Source organism: Vespa velutina, chromosome 7, assembly GCF_912470025.1.
Source record: "Vespa velutina chromosome 7, iVesVel2.1, whole genome shotgun sequence".
NCBI classification, from domain to species: domain Eukaryota; kingdom Metazoa; phylum Arthropoda; class Insecta; order Hymenoptera; family Vespidae; genus Vespa; species Vespa velutina.
Window position 1 is genome coordinate 362,756 of NC_062194.1, and position 19,745 is coordinate 382,500.

General features: G+C 39.0%; 1 protein-coding gene across 2 annotated transcripts in view; it reads right to left on the minus strand.

The window, feature by feature from the left end:
* The window catches only part of LOC124950757 (MOXD1 homolog 2), a 152,088-nt gene that overhangs the window by 86,938 nt on the left and 45,405 nt on the right, over nt 1-19,745 (minus strand). The window lies entirely within an intron of this gene.

Here is a 19,745-nt window from a genome sequence, read left to right on the forward strand (position 1 = left end):
TCGTTTAAAATATGATTAAATGGAGGGAAACGTGTATTCTGGGAATTTTTATGAAATAGTAAAATATCGATGTGGAAAGGGAACGAACTATCGAATGTGTATTGAACAGAAGTTATCCGTTTCGTCCTATGGATTTAAAGGTGTGTGCGTGCGCGCGCGCGCGCGCGTTTACACGCATTAAAAATTCGCGTCACTCCATTGAAACGGACACTTTTCCGTTAACTAGTCGCGTAAAAGAGGATAAATGTACAATGAAGGGAGAGGAGGGCGATTAAAATATACTTTCGAGGCAAAACATTCGTAGATATTCTGTTGTTTTACTGAATGTTTTAGCTATTCCTTTTTTTGTGTTTTAATTTCGTCGAAATATACCACGAAACGATGGATAAAACCGATCCGAAACTACCTTCAAAACTCTTTATGAATTTAATTAAACGAATATGAATAAACGTGGAACTGTCATGGAAATAATATAACGAATGCGTACATTATCGTGAAAGAATGATGAAACAATTGTTTTTACAGATCTGTAAAATTTCATCTAATTTGAATATCGTGTTCGGATACTTATGAAAGTATTTAATGAATCGTATATGCTCGATGGAAATTTCGAATAGATGGAAAGCCACTTAAAAGGATCCTTTAGGTCAAAGTTCGAGTCCAAAGATGATTGGTCGCGGCATTGGGCGCTTGACCCACTGAGGAACTCGATGAACGTAATACGCAAACTGCTTGGAATTTCTCCTTCGAGATAGCACTCAATGTCGTGGCACTTCTCGATTCTGCTTCTGATACTCGTGCTCTTGCTCCGACTCGTACTTCTACTCCTCTCTCTCTCTCTCTCTCTCTCTCCCTCTCTCTTTCGTTTCTCTATATCTCGTATTCCCCCGCTTTTGTATAGTCACATTTAATTAGAAGAGATATTACTAGAGTACGCAGTTGATATAACATTCTACGCATATATATGGTCGTTACCTACTACTGACACTAACAAAAGGTTTTGATAGTATTACCTGACGTCATTGGGATCGTCACTGCTACTCCTACTTCTCCGTTTGCTCGCTTTCACGAGGAAACTCCTAGAAATTTTAGTGACAAGGTGTAAGCCTCGCTCCCAGGCTTAACTCAGTTTCCGTTTAACGTCAAGAACCGAAGAGTAGATTGACATTCGGAAACTGTTGCGATACTAACCCATATATTATTCTTCCTTCGGATGTTTACCGTTTAAGAACGTTAAAATCTTTGTGTATATCTTTGCTGTTTCGTAATGTCGTTCGGCTAGCGATAAGGTCATTTGAAAAAACAAATAAACTATTTGCTAGGAAAATATTCAATCCTACTTAGTGATTTATAAAGGTTTCATATCGTTTTGAAGGGTCGACAAAATATGCAGCGTGCGAATGACGCGCGCGCGTGAGAAGGGAGATCTATGAAAGCAATCATTCAAGTCGAAATATTTAACATTCGAAAACGAAACAAGGCAAGACGATAGACGCACTCTAGAAAATGGTACACCTCTCTCTCTCTCTCTCTCTCTCTCTTCCCCCTCCCCTTTTCACCGATCTCAAAACTATGTGTTCGTAGAGAACAGCGACAGTGATAAATGGTAATCTGTTTTGCGGGCCAACTACAGCACAGAGAAGTTCTCACGGAAATTTTCGTGGCCGAGCTGCTGCTTGGAAAGAACACAGCTCGGGCGCGTTGCACGAAACAACGCTTTTCGCGTGACCCGATATTGAAATATTACCAGCTTAAAATTCATTTCTAGTTCCTCTAGGAAATAGTGAATTTGAAAAAAATGTTAGTCCGTTGGAGAAACCATAATGTTTTCATGAAAAATCGTCGCAATAAAAACTCTGTCTTTCTTTTCATCTTTCATTTCTTTCATTCGTTCGAAGAAGAAGACCGCGTGCGTGGCTTTTTATTGCATTTACTAACGACGTTACGATATCTAGCACGAAAACTTTCCTATGCAAATCGCGACTTCGAGAAACTCTTGATCCTTGACGAACGTGTAGAAGTAAAAGAAGAAAGAAATGAATAACACGGAGAGAATAGGATCGAAGAAAAACATTTCTTAATAGTACGCTACTTAAATAGTACGCTACAAATGTAAATAAATATGTCTAAGTGAAAAAAATCGATTAGTAAATAACAACGAAAAGATTTCTCTCCTTCTTCTTTTTCTCCTTTATAAAGAAATATCAACTTATCGAACGATCATGTAAAATAAGATTTAGGAAAAATTAAAGACTCGGAAACATACTTTTACGATATAGAGACGGAACATTCTCTTGCGACCTTTTCTTTTGTAAAGCAAGAGGGAGAGAAAGAAAAACGTGAAACTTTAGGACGGACCTTCCTATACGTTTCCGCTCGACGATATTTCTTTACAAAATACACGGAAAGTTTCTGCGGTCGGTTCGTGCAAACACTAAGAGAAAAATAGAGGACTCAGGGTGGTCTAACACGAAGGTTAAAATGTACAAAGATCTTTACATACGATGTCACTCGGCGAGAAGCTTTTGACCGAAACCTTGAAACCGTTGGTTCGTCTTGTGAATCGTAGATCTCGTTTGGTCCAAAGAGAACGTGCCGTACACGCAAGGTGACAAATCATTGTACCATTCGAAAGGAAAAATCAATATTTGAGCGGAATTATGTAAATATGGACGACTCCGAGTAGTTGGCGAGGCTTAAAAGCAAGCGAGGTATGAGCTGAGAATTCTCACGTGCGTCTTCTTCTATTTGAAGAGAAAAAAGAAAGCGAGAAAGAAAGAAAAAATTTCTACGGAGATTCGATCGAGCTCAAGTGCAATAAATTTTAATACGAATGGCGTGACCTCTTAGATCTTTTACAGAACTGTTGTTGTTTCGCAGACTGTTCGCTGCGTGTTTATCGTCCTACTGTTTTGATAATACCTAAACGGGTATATATCTAAATATTTATGTAGCTTCGAGTTTATCTGCAATGATAATCACGTTATCGAAAAGATTATGTTTATTATATCTTCGCGATATTTGCTTTTTTTTTTTTTTTTTTTATTTGTTTACCAATGAACATTGGTAAATATTTTCCATGTAAAAATATTAATTGAACTATTGATCAAAACTCTTAGGGATTGGCGGACGGATGAGCTTCGAGCAAATGAATAAATACATTGAATGTCCGGGAGAATAGAAGAGAACGAGGAAAGGAGGAATGATGGAGATTCCACCGGCGGAATTCGACAGTCGGTATAATTCTTGAACAAGAGAGAAAAGCTCTTGCTTTATAACTACGCGAATAACGCGATTTTCTGCATTCTTGACAATTTCAATTATGTACCTCTGATATTTAGTACCGTGCCGATCGGGCGCCGGTCGAACGCGTGCGTCGCATCTTCGTCGTTGTTTTCTTTGCTTCTCTCGCTTCTGTTATTCCACTCGAGAGTTCCATCGATATCGTTCCAAGTGGAATAAGATAATCGTTCTGTTTACGCGTGACCGACTCGCAAACGGAAAAAAAAAGAAAAGAAAAACAAAGAAAAAAGGAAAGAAGAAACGACCAAGAAGAAGATCGATCTTGCGGGTTGCTTTTGCATTAAGCTAAGGACGTCCCAAGAGAATTAATCCTGCGACGAGATACAAACGAATGTTGCACGATTTCTCGTGGAAAACTGAAACGCATAATTCATTTTACGAGGTGACACCTGCGACGGACTCGTCGTTGAATCGCCGATATACCTGTAATACGTGTAAGACTTTTTTGGATGAAAATATGATGTATAGAAGCGTATTACACACGTAGAGGATCACACGAGGTAGCACGAGTTCGTCCGTATAGGTACATCTATCGTGTGGTAACACGTCGAATCATAAGTTGGAGAAGCACCTGCCACCGGGGCCAAAGGGCACGGGTAACCATGACAACGGCGATTCGTCCTCGGCAAATGCCACGAGACGACGGTTAGCGTCTTTTCCTAACGAGGAAACTCGTCGCCTTCGCTGCTTCGTAACTCCCGGTAGTCCCGAAGGGCGAGAAAACGTAGAATTTATTTGCGAAGATGGCTCGGGAAAATCGGAAGGAAAAAGCCGGCGGGCGATGCTAGGAGCGCACCACTGGAAACGCCGATGATTTAAAGGAGAACAAAAGCGATTCGAGCGTTTGGAGAAGTTGTTCCCGGAAATACCGAGAAAGTTCTTTCGACTCGACGAGGAAGACATTCGTCGTATTTTATCAAAGAAAAGGGGATAAATGTAAAGGACAAACTTTGGTATAAAAGGTCGTAAAAGAAGTCAAAGGAATGATAATCCACGTTTGGAGGATGAGCAACATTTAATTAATCGCTCGTAAACATATATATATATATATATATATAGACAAATAAGATTTTGGCTAACCCGTGTCGCGTTCGGTTCTTCGATCGAACGAACGATCTCGTAGAAAAATAATTTCCCCGTCCCAATATATTCGTCCGGCAACGCATTAAAGTAATTTGCAAGTTTAAGCCTCGAAGGTAAAAGAAAGGCACGGAATAAAAGGGATGCCTGTCGCGTTCGTGGAATGTATATAAAAAGAAGAATAGAAGGATGGGAAAGAGGGAGAGAGAGAGAGAGAGAGAGAGAGAACGCTTTTTCACGACGCTCGGCTTCTTCCCCTAACGAGGAAACCAATGACGAGATAGCTCGAAGGATGCGAACGGAAGGATCTACTGCGAGGCTCGTTTCTTTCGGTGGAAGGGATAGATGGAAGGTTGAGATAGGGTGCGAAGAGTCCCAGGAAGGGTGGTAGAGGGTGGTACGAAGGTAGAGCAAGGGCGGTAACGCGAGCACGATTGCGTTGGTGATTCGAGGGATGAGCGAGAAATGAGAGAGAATGAGAAGCGAAGAAAATGGTGGGAGGGATGGAACGAAACGACGAGGGGTGAACTGTTTTGCATAATGCCCCTGGCCCGTTCGAGCGCAAAGCGTAAGCTGTTTTACCATTTCCCATCGACAATAATCCCGGTAAAATATTATTTTAAAGGCACAGACATCGAACGAGAGATGTGTACCCTGCCACAGGGATTCCATCGCGTGCACCTACGTGAATGTGTATTTCACGTTCGTGTAATTTCTCGCATGCGCCTTTACCTATATGCGCACGTGCATCTATCATTTGCTCGTATACAGAATGAATCAGGTAAACATTTCCTTCGTTGCTTCGATAAAACTCAAGTCGTATTAATTTGTCAAAGTATCATGAATTTCACGTAACTTTTCAAAACACATTTTTTTTTTTGCTACCTGAATCTTTCGATCAAACGACAAAAATGTCTACTCGATTGGTCAGACGTAATATGTTCATTCGAAATCACTAGAGAAATTAGATTTCAAGCGTGTAACCGCGTTCCACGTGACTCACCAATAGACACGCAACCCTAGCGTTCAAACGTAGCCGCGATTCTTTACGCACACCCTGGGGGCCAACTAAAAAGGAAAAGAGAAAGAGAACGACGATGAGGAATTCTACGCTCGTTCGAAGGCGAATGCGCCTGAGCTCGGTAAAGAGAGAGAGAGAGAGGGGGGGGAGGAGAGAGAGGGGGGGGAGAGAGAGAGAGAGAGAGAGAAGAGAACTAGCAGGTGTACTAACATTACTCGCGTTAATCTTCCAACTATAACTCCGGCTGTACTACTACCGTTAGATATCCTGATAATTGAAGCGTGCGATTCCGTTGCTTTCTTTCTCCGTCTATCTATCTATCTATCTTCTTCTCCTCGGCCAGATCGATCACATGAATCGAGAAAACCTCGAGGAAGGACTCGGCGTCTATAGAAAAAGATAGAGAAAGAGCGAGATGCTGTTCGGCTCTAGAACCGAAAGTAGCTGACCTGTAAAACGGGCTTCGCTAGAGATGGATGTGTTGGAGAGAAAGAGAGAAGGATGGAAGGAGGTTGAGGAAAAAGGTCGAGTCTTGCGCTTCCCTGGTTAAAGGGGTCTTTGTGACGGGCGATGGTTCTAAGAAGGGTGAGTTTGAAGATCGAGAGCCATTGTCAGAGGATGTGCCATCAGTTTCTAGAATCGTTTCTTGTTTCTCTGAAACTTATCTCGTCCGTGATGTAACGAGACGATAATAAATGTAATAAAAATAAATGACGAGTAATAGATACGGAATATATTTTTTCGCGATGTAATTTTTACTTTTTGATGAACTTTGATAATTATCTTCTTAACCCCGACAAATAGATCGTCCTATCTGTACAACGAGTTTGAATAAGAATAAGAGGTAGGAAGATCGAGTGGGGTAGATCGAGTTTGTACTTGTAGAAATGAAGGCTCTTTTTTTCTAAATGACGAGGAGGGATCTAACAAGCCCTCGTGAAAATTCAAGACTGTGACGTACGACGTCGTTCAAATTTAGGATATGAAACTGATGGAATAAAAGTGGAACCATTGTAGACATGATAAATGATCGGCGTAAACTGCGATATTGATTAACTCTCGGAGAGAGTTACTTTGGAAATATACGTTTAGATGGCCATTCATGACTTTCGTCATTCCAACAATTTTCCTTCGGTATCGCAAAAGATATAAGAACATTTTTGTACGAGTTTTCTTTTCTTTTCTTTTTTAAAGAAAAACTATGATTTCTTACATATAGAATGAGGATAGGTAGCAAGGAACCGATTCCAATATTTCTCTGTAAAATACGAAGCATACAAATTTAGAAATATGATATATACAGATACGTATAGGTATCGCATTATGATGCATCAGGTCTTTCTTCAAAGAAAAGCATGTGTGTAAGTTTAAAGATGCGATCTTCTCCGTCGTTTTATACAGAGTAGACGTTTCACATATGTATGTGAAACGTACGATATGACTGTGCAAAAAGAAAAATTTCTTCCTACCGACAGATGTGATACGATAACATATTTACCCATGGAACGACGAGAAAAAAGAAAAATTCGAAATATTCCTTTGGATAGATAGAAAGTTGAAAAACAAGAAAAAAAAAAAAAAAAAAAAAAAAAACAAAGAAAAGTCGAGTATAATTAAAAAATGTGAATAGCGAATGAGATATACGTTGGAAATTCTGACTAGTTTAAAGATTTTTCCTTTCTGATCGCGATAGGAGGATTATCAGTCAACGTCGTCTAGCTAGGTTCGAATTTCGCGACGATCAGCAAAGTAACGCAATAAAAGGCGAACGAGATGTGCCTCCAGAGAAGAAGATAATCCAAATCGATAATCGGAGGATGTGGTGTGGAGTGACGTCGGAGTGAGGATCGAAGGCACGTGGCGAGCATCCCCGAGGTGAATAACGTAGATCGGCCTGGTCGACGACTTTAAAAAGCGATTTCTCAGCGAAAGGAGAGCTCTTGAAATATAAACTCTCTTATGGGATGGCAAAAGACGCGAAAGATTCTCAAAGAGGCCGTACAGGAAGGAGGAACGAGTCGAGATACGCAGAAAAGAAGTGAGGAGAAAACGAGTAGAAAAGATCGAGGTGGAAGAAGAAGGAAGAAATCGAAAGGAGAAATCGTTTCTGTCAAAGAGAGCGTTCGAAGGGTTGGACGAAGGTTTAGGTATAGAAGAGGTGGATCAGAAAATCGGCTGCATACAAATAGCCGAGTAGAGAGATCCCACTGTCAGCGAAAGTACATTAAATCTAGATTATTTGAAAGAGATGGATGAAGCTGTTTTATATTATTTCGAATATCGTTTTTCTTCTTTAGCCATTGAGAATATCAGGGTGATACTGGGGGAGGGTTGTACCTGCGTAAACAAAATAAAACTATAGAAACGACTTGGCTTATATTCGAAGATCCTTTCTCAATAAAAATTTAATAAAAATATATTGTGAAATTTCGAAACACATATCCTCGAGAAGAAGATAGAAAGAGCAATATCAGTTGATATAACTTGTCGACTTCGAGTCTACGATCGACCATCCTGAAACCGCAATTTATCTTAAAATATCGAAGGCAACGTCCAAAGGAGATTCCACGCTCGACGAAAGTGCATTAAACGAGAGGGGTTCATCCATCGAGCTGGTAATAGGTGAGTCTGCTCGACGAGGCGTTTATTGTGCCCGGCACGTCTCGCCTTCTTCCTCCTCCTCTCTTCCGCCAATCAAGACTACTTACTAGGGTCAACCCTTTCTCAATGTTCTCTCTTGATCGTCGTCGTCGTCGTCGTCGTCGTCGTCGTCGTCGTCGTCGTCGCGATATTCCACTTTCTACGATCCACCTCCTTTACCTTTCACCATCTTTCTTAAGAAAAAGGTTAGCATAGAGTGTCGCCGTTTAAAGGTACCAACCTAAAGCCTTTCTTCTGTCCTAACATCATCCGATGAATCTCTATGAATAATGCCGGAAGAAGAGAAGTGCAGGTACAGTTTGTGTACTTTCTTTTTCTCTCACTCGTTATTGACCCTCGGCCCATTGAAAAGCCTAGGGAGACCGTACTCCGAGCCAACTGTAAGGGATCGTTTTAAGGAGGATTTAATATAGAAATATTTATATTTTCCCTGGCGATGCACAACGGAAAGAGACTCGAGTCTCTATCCTTCTCTTCCTCTCTTTTTCTCGCTCCTGCAACAAAGAGAGAGAGAGAGAGAGAGAAAGAGGGGATGAACGATACATCCCTCGAAGCGATTGTACCAAGTTTATTATTTATTCATGTGGTTTGACGAGGGAACAATCGCACGTATTTACTCCGAGCTCCTTTCACGCTGGACGCTCTACCATCGAGGCTCGTTCGTCCCCTTTTAGAATTTTTCTGCGCGAGTAAATACGTGTTTACTTCGTTTTTCGAGATTCACGAGCGAAGCAAGAGTTTTGTCGGCCTCTCTTTTACGGAAAAAATCGTCGGACATCTGCTCTTCCAGGGTAACATTCGTTCGCCTCGAGTCTTTCTCTTCTTTTTCTTTATCCTGTCTTTTCTTCCTTCGTAAGACGAAATACTGTTAACGTGCGAAAGAAAGAAAAAAGAGGAACATGGTAAAAATTCGATGACGCCTCGAGAAGACTCGGAAAGTCGAGGAAAATTAATTATCGTAAGGCTGGCTTTTGTTATTTCGTGCGATAAGAAGTCGACCCAGTTTTACTTAAGGTTTCAACATTGCAGATAATGCCTATCTTCTCGCTTGGAATTAACATTGAGTATAAGATTTCTGGGTAAATTTGAGATTCGAAGATAAAAAAAGAAAAATCTAAAAATTGAATTAATCTTGTGTAACTCCTCGTTGCCAGGAAAATCGGAGATTTCAAAATGAAGACCTTCCTCGGAGAAAAACTTATTTCGAGTATCTACTCACGAAGAAGAGTGCATTTCGCGCGGGAAGAAAAGTTCTCGTCGTAGTCTCGAAGGACCATTTTTGTTAGTAAAATGAAGCACGTCGAGGCTCTTTTTCTCTTTTATTTAAAATTAGAAAGGTAGAGGGATAGAGAGAGAGAGAGAGAGAGAGAGAGAGAGAGAGAGAGAGAGAGACAAAAAGAGAAAAGGATAGAAAAAGGTTCAGGTTGATTGGAAAGAAAGCAGTACGCAGGGAGACCCTTTCTATACTTTCGCCCGCGGATATATCGCGTTCTTGCTCGAGTTCTCTTCTTTTTCTTCGCACTGGTCACGATTCTTAAACTGGAGCACCAGGTGGAAGGTCGTCTGTACTCGGGTAGATGGAAAAGAGCCAGCATTAATATTCTGTAAAAGACGCGTTTCTCTTTTTCTTTCTCTATGCTCTTCCTCTTTTTACACGCTCAAAGGGACGACGATTTGAATGAGAGAAAAAGAGAGAAAAAGAGAGAGAGAGAGGGAGAGAGAGAGAGAGAGAGAGAGAAGAGTAGGTGAGTACCATGAATATTCGCACGCACAAGAAATGGGAGGAAGATAGAAGACGTTTTTGTTGTCATAAAAAAAATGTCATATAAGCAAGATGCAGTGTAGCCTCGAGAAGGATGGAAGAAGCATGATTCTTGATCTTAAGACATCTCATACTCAGAGGAACATTATCATTACTCGTTCCGCTGGAACAACGTGATACCTATGTTTTCGAGAGGTAGCAACGCGAGAGAATCCAAACTTGTCTCGTTTTACTCTTTACCTATATCTACAAAACATTTAATCAGAGAATTTAGTGAAATCTCTCTGATAATTATGAGAGATAAGAATGAATAGGTTCGTCGATGAACTTCCTCAAATAAATTTTTCAAATATTTTTTATAATATTTTTCAAATGGCATTTGCTTTGAAATTATCTACCTTATAAATTGGAATAAGATTTAAAAACATTTTGAATATAATAAATATATAATAAATTTGTTCAAACTAATACAAAAGGTGTTAACGAAATTATTAAAAGTATCTCCGAAAATATTTACTTCCTCGACTGATTGTAAGATATGTTTCCTCGGTGGCAGTCTTTATCGCGAAAGAGCTCGAAAGCTAGACGAATTCTGGTAATAACGACGTACGGTAGAGAAAGAGAGAGAGAAATGGGGTTGGTAGCACAGAAGAAGGGATGACGATCGAAGATAGGAAGGTACTCGACTCGATATCCGTGTGCAACGTCGTTTTCATACAGCACTACCGTGTTCCTTTCTCGCCCACACGTATTTGGCTCCTCTCTCTCTCTCTCTCTCTCTCTCTCTCTCTCTCTCTCTCTCTCTCTCTTTCGCTCTCCGGTAAGAACGTTCGAAACGTATCCGACGATCTCGAAACGCCTCGCATGCGGGCAAATATATCATTACTCATTCCCAGGCGACACCTTTTGCTCGGTCGCCCGGTTATAAATCTGCAGATACGCGCTTGCGTCCTCTCCGTAACGCCTTTACAAGAGCTCGAGAGAGAGAGAGAGAGAGAGAGAGAGAGAGAGAGAGAAAATCGTTCGAGTCTCTTGTTCAAAGACACGCGCCTTGCTTCGAAGCAAGCTTCGGAATTTGAACTAGTGCAAGAACGCCTTCATATACACCGACTATGTAATATTAATCGTTTCTTCTTACCTACCTTCCTTCCTTCCTTCCTTCCTTCCTTCCTTCCTTCCTTCCTTCCTTCCTTCCTTCCTTCCTTCCACTTCATTCGTCTTTCTCCATACCATTTTATGACCAATGGTATACTAAATTTCCGTAAGAAATAGAATGGGAAAGAGATTTCAGTGCTCAGAAAAGTGTGAGAAAGAAAGATGGCCAGAAAACATCGTCTTCCGTTGAGTAAAAGTACACTTAATGAGCTAATGAATGCTTGAGGAAGTATGACGATCGTTAGAGTCACGAAGCATGTGATTTTTACAATGTGTAATTTGAGTTTTATATATGACTCTATACTTAGCATGCTTACGTCCTTTAGCAATCTCCTCTTAAAATCTTTTTCATTCGGCGATGTTTATCGTTCTCGATACAATTTTCGTAAATCCTAGTATCTAATACTCGTATAGGCTTATTAAATTTTCTTCTTAAAATGTATCGTCATTTTCATTCTCTTTTGACATTGCGAAATTGTAATAAGATGAAATTGATTAAAACTTTAACATAAGAATTTTTTCCTCTCTCTCTCTCTCTCTCTCTCTCTCTCTCTCTCTCTCTCTCTCTCTCCTCTTTATTTCATCTTCGTTGATTCGAATGAAATGTAAGAAATGTGTCAAGAATCTGAAAGACACGTCAGCTCGTAGACTCTCAGATAGTATCTGCTCAGAGATGAGAAGAAAGAGAAGGAAGTAGATACCGGTGGCTTTTTTATCGAGAATCTTAATAAAATTCATGAACACGAGCCTGCGAGCGACGAAAACTTTTCCTCTCTGCCTTCTCCTCGATGGTAGACTCGCGATAAAAAGTAAATTACCGGTCGCGACGCAAAGTCGAATAGTTAAAGGTCGGCAAGGGTTGAGCGCACAAGGGGTTGAGCTCCGAGGGTGGCGCTTGACGAAGAAGAGAAAATGAGAAGAAACGTAAATGCATGGTATAACGAGTGAAGGAGGAGAGGAATAACGAAACGGAGCGATGACAAGTAAATTGTTATTTCGAGTTAATAAGAACGGACAGTGGCGTTTAATGAAAAGAAAAAAAGAAAAAATTGAAGAATCTTAGTATCTAATCTTTTTAATTTTCGATTTTACTCAGCGAACATAAATTTTATTAATAATGCGTATTACCATACGAAAGTTTTAACGAAATTATCGAAGGATATCAGAAATGTTCGAAAGAAGGAATGCTTATATAAACCCAATGAATTTTTGTATTTCGTAAATTGATCGATACTCGTTCGCTATACATATATTAGCTACGAAAGCTATGCGCACGTTGTCAGAGATAATTAATTAGGTTCTATGTAAACGGCTAATTTTGTAGCGGCGCATGTTTGCATACGAAGGAATTCCAAATGCATTCCATGTTTTAGTCACCTTGCGTTGCTTGTGTTTCATTGTTAAGCATAAATAGGGAACTAGAGAGAACAAAATGACAAATCGATTATAAACTATCGAGATAAGAAATAAAAAGGTGTGACACTTGCACAGGCGCGCGCACACATACACACACACGCACACACAAATAATAATTGACGATGAATGGAAATTTTGTAACGATCGTTCTTACCGTTTCTTTGTTTTTTCTTTTTTTTTTTCTTTTTTTTTTTTCCTTTTTTATATAACACGATCACGGGATACGTTCGGTTAAGATTCAAAGGGTTTTCCCTTCCGAAACAGAGACTCAAAAGCATATCGAGGTCGTCGATCGCTTCTAATCATTTTCCAGAACGTTGGAGGTTGGAGAATCGAGTGGAAAATCGTTAAAAAAAGCTTTCCTATTTGCAACTCGAAAGAAAAGAGAAAGGGAAAGAAAAAGCCATGGACAATTTCCGAGAAGCATTAACGCGTTGTTATTCCAACTCATATCTCGACAGTTCTCTCTCTCTCTCTCTCTCTCTCTCTCCCTCTCCCCCCTCTCTTGCTATTTCTCTTTATGTGGATCTCACTCTCGATGTTTATATGGCCCTTCCTCTTTCTCTCGTTTCCTCCTTCTCACGGTGCTTGCGGCTAACGTTTAAGCTCGTGAGCTCCTCTCGCGAAGCTTTTGCCATAAATACTTAAATTCGCTTTCACGCCGAGTTTAAAAGGAAATGCGCCAAGTTTTTGTACGCTAGCGAACTTTCTCTCTAACGTATTAACATAAACTCATTTTGGGCTTAGAGAACCACTTAAGTCCTTAATTCGAGAATTTTCAGTCGTTAGCAACTTTACAAACGGGTTCTTGGATAGAAAACAATGCGTATTCTCGAAACTACGATAACCATAGACCAGAGATAGCATTCCTTTTGAAATTTCGTTTGCATTTCGCGGATCGCATTAAGGATACCAAAAAATAATTCTGCAGGAGAAAGAACATTCGCAACGACGAGTCGGTGACAAAACACGAAATACGTTTTTATTTATTCTTGCCGTCGCAATTACGTCAGAGTCTCTTTAACAAACGCTCGTACACTCACGTTCTATTTCTTTCTTCCTCATAGTGACACACGTCGGTACACGAGAAGAAGAGAAACGTACGTAAAATTAACTACGAGCTCGCTTGATTTAAACGCAAAGAGAAAGAGTTAATTTCGTCCACGGGCGCGCTTTCTACCTTATTTTGTTATTCATCGCGCGAGCTACATTACCCTGGTTCGAGGATAGAAAGATCGTTACGCGTTGACCCCAAATTCACCTTAAATTCTAGTTAGTTAAAAATATTCAAGAATTAATAAATTAATTAGAAATGAATTGCTGTCAATCCTATCCCTAGTAAATGTCAATCACGATTATATTGTACGAGAAACGATACCTTTAATTTAATTACGTCGAATACAAGTTAAAAGAAGAGAAATCTTTGATCGGAATATAGTGAACATTTCCATAAATTCTCTGAATGTACATACCTACGAATGAAGAAGCATCGTTGTTCGAATCCTATTGAATATTGTTGTTAGATCAGGAACAGAAGAGAAAGAAGAAGTAGAAAAAGTAGAAGAAAATACTAAACATTCTTTTGAATCAAAAGAGTGACAATTTGAAGCGAAGACGACACGACGATGTCCATGCTATTCGTCGAACGTTGGATTATGTCAAGCAGGATCCTGAGAAACCTTGCACGCGTTTCTCTCTCTCTCTCTCTCTCTCTTTCTCTCTCTCCTTCTCTTTCTCGCATATACAGACACATACTCATTTCTCTCTATCATCCTTGGCTCGTTGAATGCCAGCTGGTGTCTTTCTCTATATACGTCCCTCGCCTTCATCTCCCTCGCATCCATCGTTGGTTTAAAGCGCAGACTATGAGAATGGGGTTCGACGATGCCGATGCTGGTACCACGGATAAGTATGACGTTCTTTTCGGTGTGTTGGCAGGCTCGCGTTACATAAGTATAAGCCGGCGAAGACATCCTGTATATACAATACAATGCCAATGCTGTCTGGGTAGACGATGTCTTTGTGGGGACTAGTATCCAACAAGGGGTTCTTCTCGCCCATTCCAAAGAGAGAGAGAGGGAGAGAGAGAGAGGGAGAGAGAAAGCGAGTAAGAGAGAAAAGGGAAGAGATAGTCAGTGTTCGAGCAACGAGATGCATCCGCACAATAAGGTGTTGATATTAAACGCACGCGAAACTGGAAATGTAACGATCAAAAATCGAGGGTAGGTATATCTTTTATGTCTTTTTTCGTAACTCTAGATAATGCTTCCGGTTAATCGAACGATCAAAGATTATTGATTATTATTGATTTTTTCTAATCTTTGTCATGCTTTCACATTGATTACAATAAATCTCCAAGAAATAACGATAACGAAATATATATAAATATAACATTCATTTGGTCCATTTGTGTCTACCAACGTAATAACGATTTCTATAGTTTTATAGAAGAAAGAAAAAGATTACGAGAAATAGAACAATAAAAATTCTCTTCTTTTTAAAGAAGAAACTTATTGTTCGTTATAAAAAAAAAATTGAAAATTTGTCCTATCCTCTGGATAAGAAATTAAGGAAATGTTTATATGACTAAAAATGAAATATCTGAAACGACTTGTCGAAAGAAAAATATGTTGGCATATCAGCGATAAAAGTGTAACGTTTGATAAAGGAACAGAAAAGTCGGTATAGAAAGATATCGTTCGATGTTTTACCGACACTGAACTCCTATCAAAACGGATCCGATTCAGCAGTCGTTTCAAGACAGGTAATCTGATTCCACTTTCCTCGCTGTAGTACCAATACGTCGGCTTATATAACCGTTTGTTGTATCTACCCTTCTCTCACCCTCTCTCGCATAGTTCCCCCATTCGTTGTTCAACTAGTAGGTACGACACGATACTTGCACTAATAGGTATCATGTTGTAGTAACTGTTATACCGTAGTATCGTGATCACAATATGATACTAGACATCGTGACGCTTCGATACTACATCAATGGTATCGCGTTTTCAACTTATAAAGAGCTCTCAATGTATCCTCGAGTTTACTTATGAATGCCTTATGATCATTATCAAAAATATTCTCTTGGGAAAAAATTGTAAGATATATATATATATATATATATATATTTATACATCATTGAGTACAGGCTGAAACAATGATCTACGAAGATACGAAGATTTCGTTCGGCCCAGGAAAAAAACCGCGACGAGAAATAGAAAAGCCCTTTGAAAAGTGAGCGACGAATGGACGCAGACGGATGAACGAATGGATAAAATCTCGGAGCTGGAGCGATATTTCAAGCGTGCATATAATCCGGTATCATGACCACCGAAAGAAAGAGAGAATGAGAGAAGGAGATTGAAATGGAGAAAAAAGAGAAAGAAAAATAAAGAGGAAGGAGAGAGGCTTAACTTCGACACCACGAACAGAGTGTTAATCCTCTTCTTCCCCTGCGAAAGCAAAAGTGAAAACGCCAGAACGTTGTCGCGGAGAAAAAGATTCTGAACGGGCCTATGAAAGAGAGGAAGAAAAAAAAAAGGAAAAGAAAAAAAAAAAAAGAGAGAACGAATACGTAAAAAGAAGAAGAAGCCTATGAACCAGGCTCCAAGGGATTACGTTTGGTATAATAGCGTAACCTCGACTCGATGGTTCTGCTTCTTACGTGCTTTTCTATTTGGATATACGTGTACTTATGAGATGATGCAGGATGCAAAAGACAGGAAAGAAGAGCAGGAAGTGCGATGAAAATTGAAAAACGGTTCTTCATTTATTCTCACGGCAAATCTTTTCGTGCTTGGCCTCACGAAGACACGCCGAATTATCTTTGAAACGTCCTTGCACTCCCACGCTCTTTTTCTCATTCTGTCCGTTTGATCTCTACCGGAAATTGTATTTCATGCGAATCTCGTCGCGATTATTTTTCAAGCGTTCCTTTTGGAAAGAGAAAACGAAGAAAAGTGAGGCAAAAGAGAGGTGAGAGGGAAAGAGAAAAATCTCCAAGAAATCTTCTCTATCCGTGTAATTCACGTCTAGAGGATGAAACGGCGTTAAGAAACGACGAAAAATCGTATCATTTTGGTCTACTGGAAATAGGAAGGAAAATCTTTCGATGGTGCTTGGTAAGAAAAGGCTCGTTAAGACAATTAGTAATGAATGTAACTAGTTTTCTTCCGAGATGGAATCTATAAGAAAAGAGGATGAGAAAGAAGTGCCTAAGCAACGACTATAAAAGAAGGAAGAGAAGAAGAAGAGCTTTCGTAAGAAATTGTGAGCTGGCGTTCCTTTCAAATAAAAAAGAAAAAATTTGTATTCTGCGTATCTCGAAGCCACAAAGAGATAAAAGATATGTCAGTATAATTCAGACAAAAATATCCATCTATTAAAGGCTCATTAATGTCGCGGCCATCCTTCTCGAGCTGTGTAGTGCCTGCAAGGCGCCGAGTAAAATAACGTAGAATTCGCATAATTGGCGCTAAGCGATTACGCTGACGAAGAGAGAGAGAGAGAGCGAGAGAGCGAGAGCAAGAGAAGATTTAAAGTCCTCGTCCTCGCGAAAAATTATTTCCGAAATCCTTCTTTTTTTCTCTTAACTGATGTAAAGTTCAATAACTGTAAAGTGTTTTCTAAACTAGTTCTCCTTCTTATATAAATATATTAGACAATATATATGTATATATTATATAAGTAATGATTCTTAAGTGTATCATTAAGCGTCTTATTCTTTTATTCCTCTGTTCAATTCTACTTATTTTTATTATTTATTTATTAAACAAGGACCTTTTCTCTCTATACTTTCTTTTTTTCTTTTTGCAAAATTTTTCCTCGTATCTAATAGTTATTTCTTTTAACTCAGTCTCTGATCTTACATCTCTGCCAGGATATACGATTTCCTTAAGTTATCATTTTTATTAGCTCGTTTGAAAGCACAACGAAAGTAGATAGCGTGTAGCTTCAGTAGGATATTCCATGCGCTGGAAACCTGAAATTACTCCCTCTGTGTGTGTGTGTGTGTACGTGCGTGTGTCCGCCTCAGCGAAATACAGAGCTTGGAAATAACTACAATATTATACGCGCGTTTTCAATACCAACTTATGTACATACATATAGAAGTACATGCATACAATCCAACTACGTATACAGAAATGTTCGCTTTACTTTCCGAGATAACTATGTATCAATTAAGCATTACATGTACCGACTTCAATTACGTCCCGCTTCACTTATTTCTTTATTATTGCCAAGATCATCTGTTCATTATCTTTCTGTATCGTTCATTTTTCACGAGTCATACCCATAATTATTATTGTTACGAACGCACAACTCGATTCGCGAGAGTAAGAAATATAAATAATCGTTTACTTAATGAACAAAAAATCAATTGTCAACAATTAAATTAAAAATAATAATACAAAAAAAAGGAAGAAAAACTTATCCGAAGAAAATAAAAATGAATGTAATTTTGGATAGGCAATAATAGCATCTTTTATCTCGACAGATTCGAAATCATCTTCGTGTAGCGGATTGAAATATTAGCAGTTCGTTTTCTCGACCACGAAGTTGAGCCGAGTAATCGAGGTCTAAATTGTTCGGGCGTGGTGCATGTGTTTACGAGATGGGAAGAGGGAAGACTAGCATGTGCAAGAATGCAAAGAGATTTACAGTGGGGACGCAATTTCGGTTGACGAGTTTACAACAGCGAAACGAGCCGTATTCTAAAGAGAAAGGAATATACGTATAGAGAATATATAGAGAGAAACGTACGACGCATCTTGATGGAAGGAAATTAGATCTCCGAGAATGAAACTGCTTAACCCTCGGGAATTTGTGGTCGTTCTTCTTATCCCTTCGCTTACCCTTATTTCTTGTCCTTAAAGTAGAACAAAACTCCTGTCTCTTGTTCGTACCGAATGTCAATAATCACCGGTTTTCCATCAACTCGAATTTTTAATAGCAAAACTAGTAAAAAATCTTAAATTCTATCTTAGGTAGGAGAATACCCTTAAGAATTGCGATTAATTTTCATTGCGAGATAACTATTATATATCGTTCGAAAGATAGAACATTTTTCATTTGTTCCATCCAATCTTTCCATACGTATTTTTATGCGTGATTCAGAATAAACTTACGTATTGCAGAGTAAATACTCTCCGATACAGTAAGAGGATATTATTATCCCGAAGCTTACCTGTAACACAAAAAAGAATATATTTTAATGAAGGAATTAAATTACGTGTTGTATTCATATATGATAATAAAAAGAAATAGTTATTCGAAACAGTTTTGAAAGTAAGGTTAATGATTTATTTGGTCGTTGGAATGAAAAAAGATGATACAACTTGAGAAAAATGATACAACTCTTCCTTCTTTCTTCTCCTACTTGAAAAGTCACAATCGTCTTGAATTTTCTTTGCCATATTTACCAGAATATTCACGGAAATGATTTTACGTCGTAGTACAAGATAAAGAGAAAAAGAATGAAAAGAGTTGGTTCATGCTTGAAAAAAGGCAGCTTTCGTCTATGCAAATATGTACTTATATATATGATGAAACAGCACCGGCAAAGTTATGCGACTATTTGCTTTGTGTTTTGCTTCGATAAAATAAATCGTCGGTAGATCGATTTTATCGATACCATTACAGAAGCATATCATGATTATGATCAAATAAAAAGATGCAATAATTATTGCGTATAATTGCCATAATATCATTGCAACGTAAAATTTATAAGTATAAACATTTTTATTTCGATTAACGAACGATCGAGATCGCGACGGAGTAATCGGCGTTATCGAAGAACCATTTGAATTTCGCAACGATACGTGATAATTTCGAAGCAGCGAAACTACTCGGCTGCATGATTGGACAAAGTTAATATCCAAGCGAGAAACTCGCCTGTGTTTCCCACGCTTGGGTTTTCACTTTCCTGACAATGAACGTGAACACATCCCCGTTACGATTCGAGACCGTAGACTAAGTTACCGTAGATAGTATCGTAGAAATTTAGTTGGTTCAAATCACCAGATTTTATGCCGAGAGGCATCTGCTCAAACTCTACTCGTATTAAATCCTGCTGTTATTTCTTTTTCCGAGTGACTCGTTGCTAGTGAAATTACCAACGGAATTGCTCTACAAAATTTTTTACAATTATCCTACTTCTACCTTTAAATTCTTTCCAACGTGATTAAAAATATTACGGTTATTTTGTGGATAGAAGGAGTTTGACGTGAAGATGGTTGTTAATATTTCTTTGTTGGATCAAGTAATCATATAAATGCATGCAATAAAAGACAGGATGGAAGGGAAAAGGCAAGGTAAACTCGAGGGAGACAATAATTGGCATTTCAC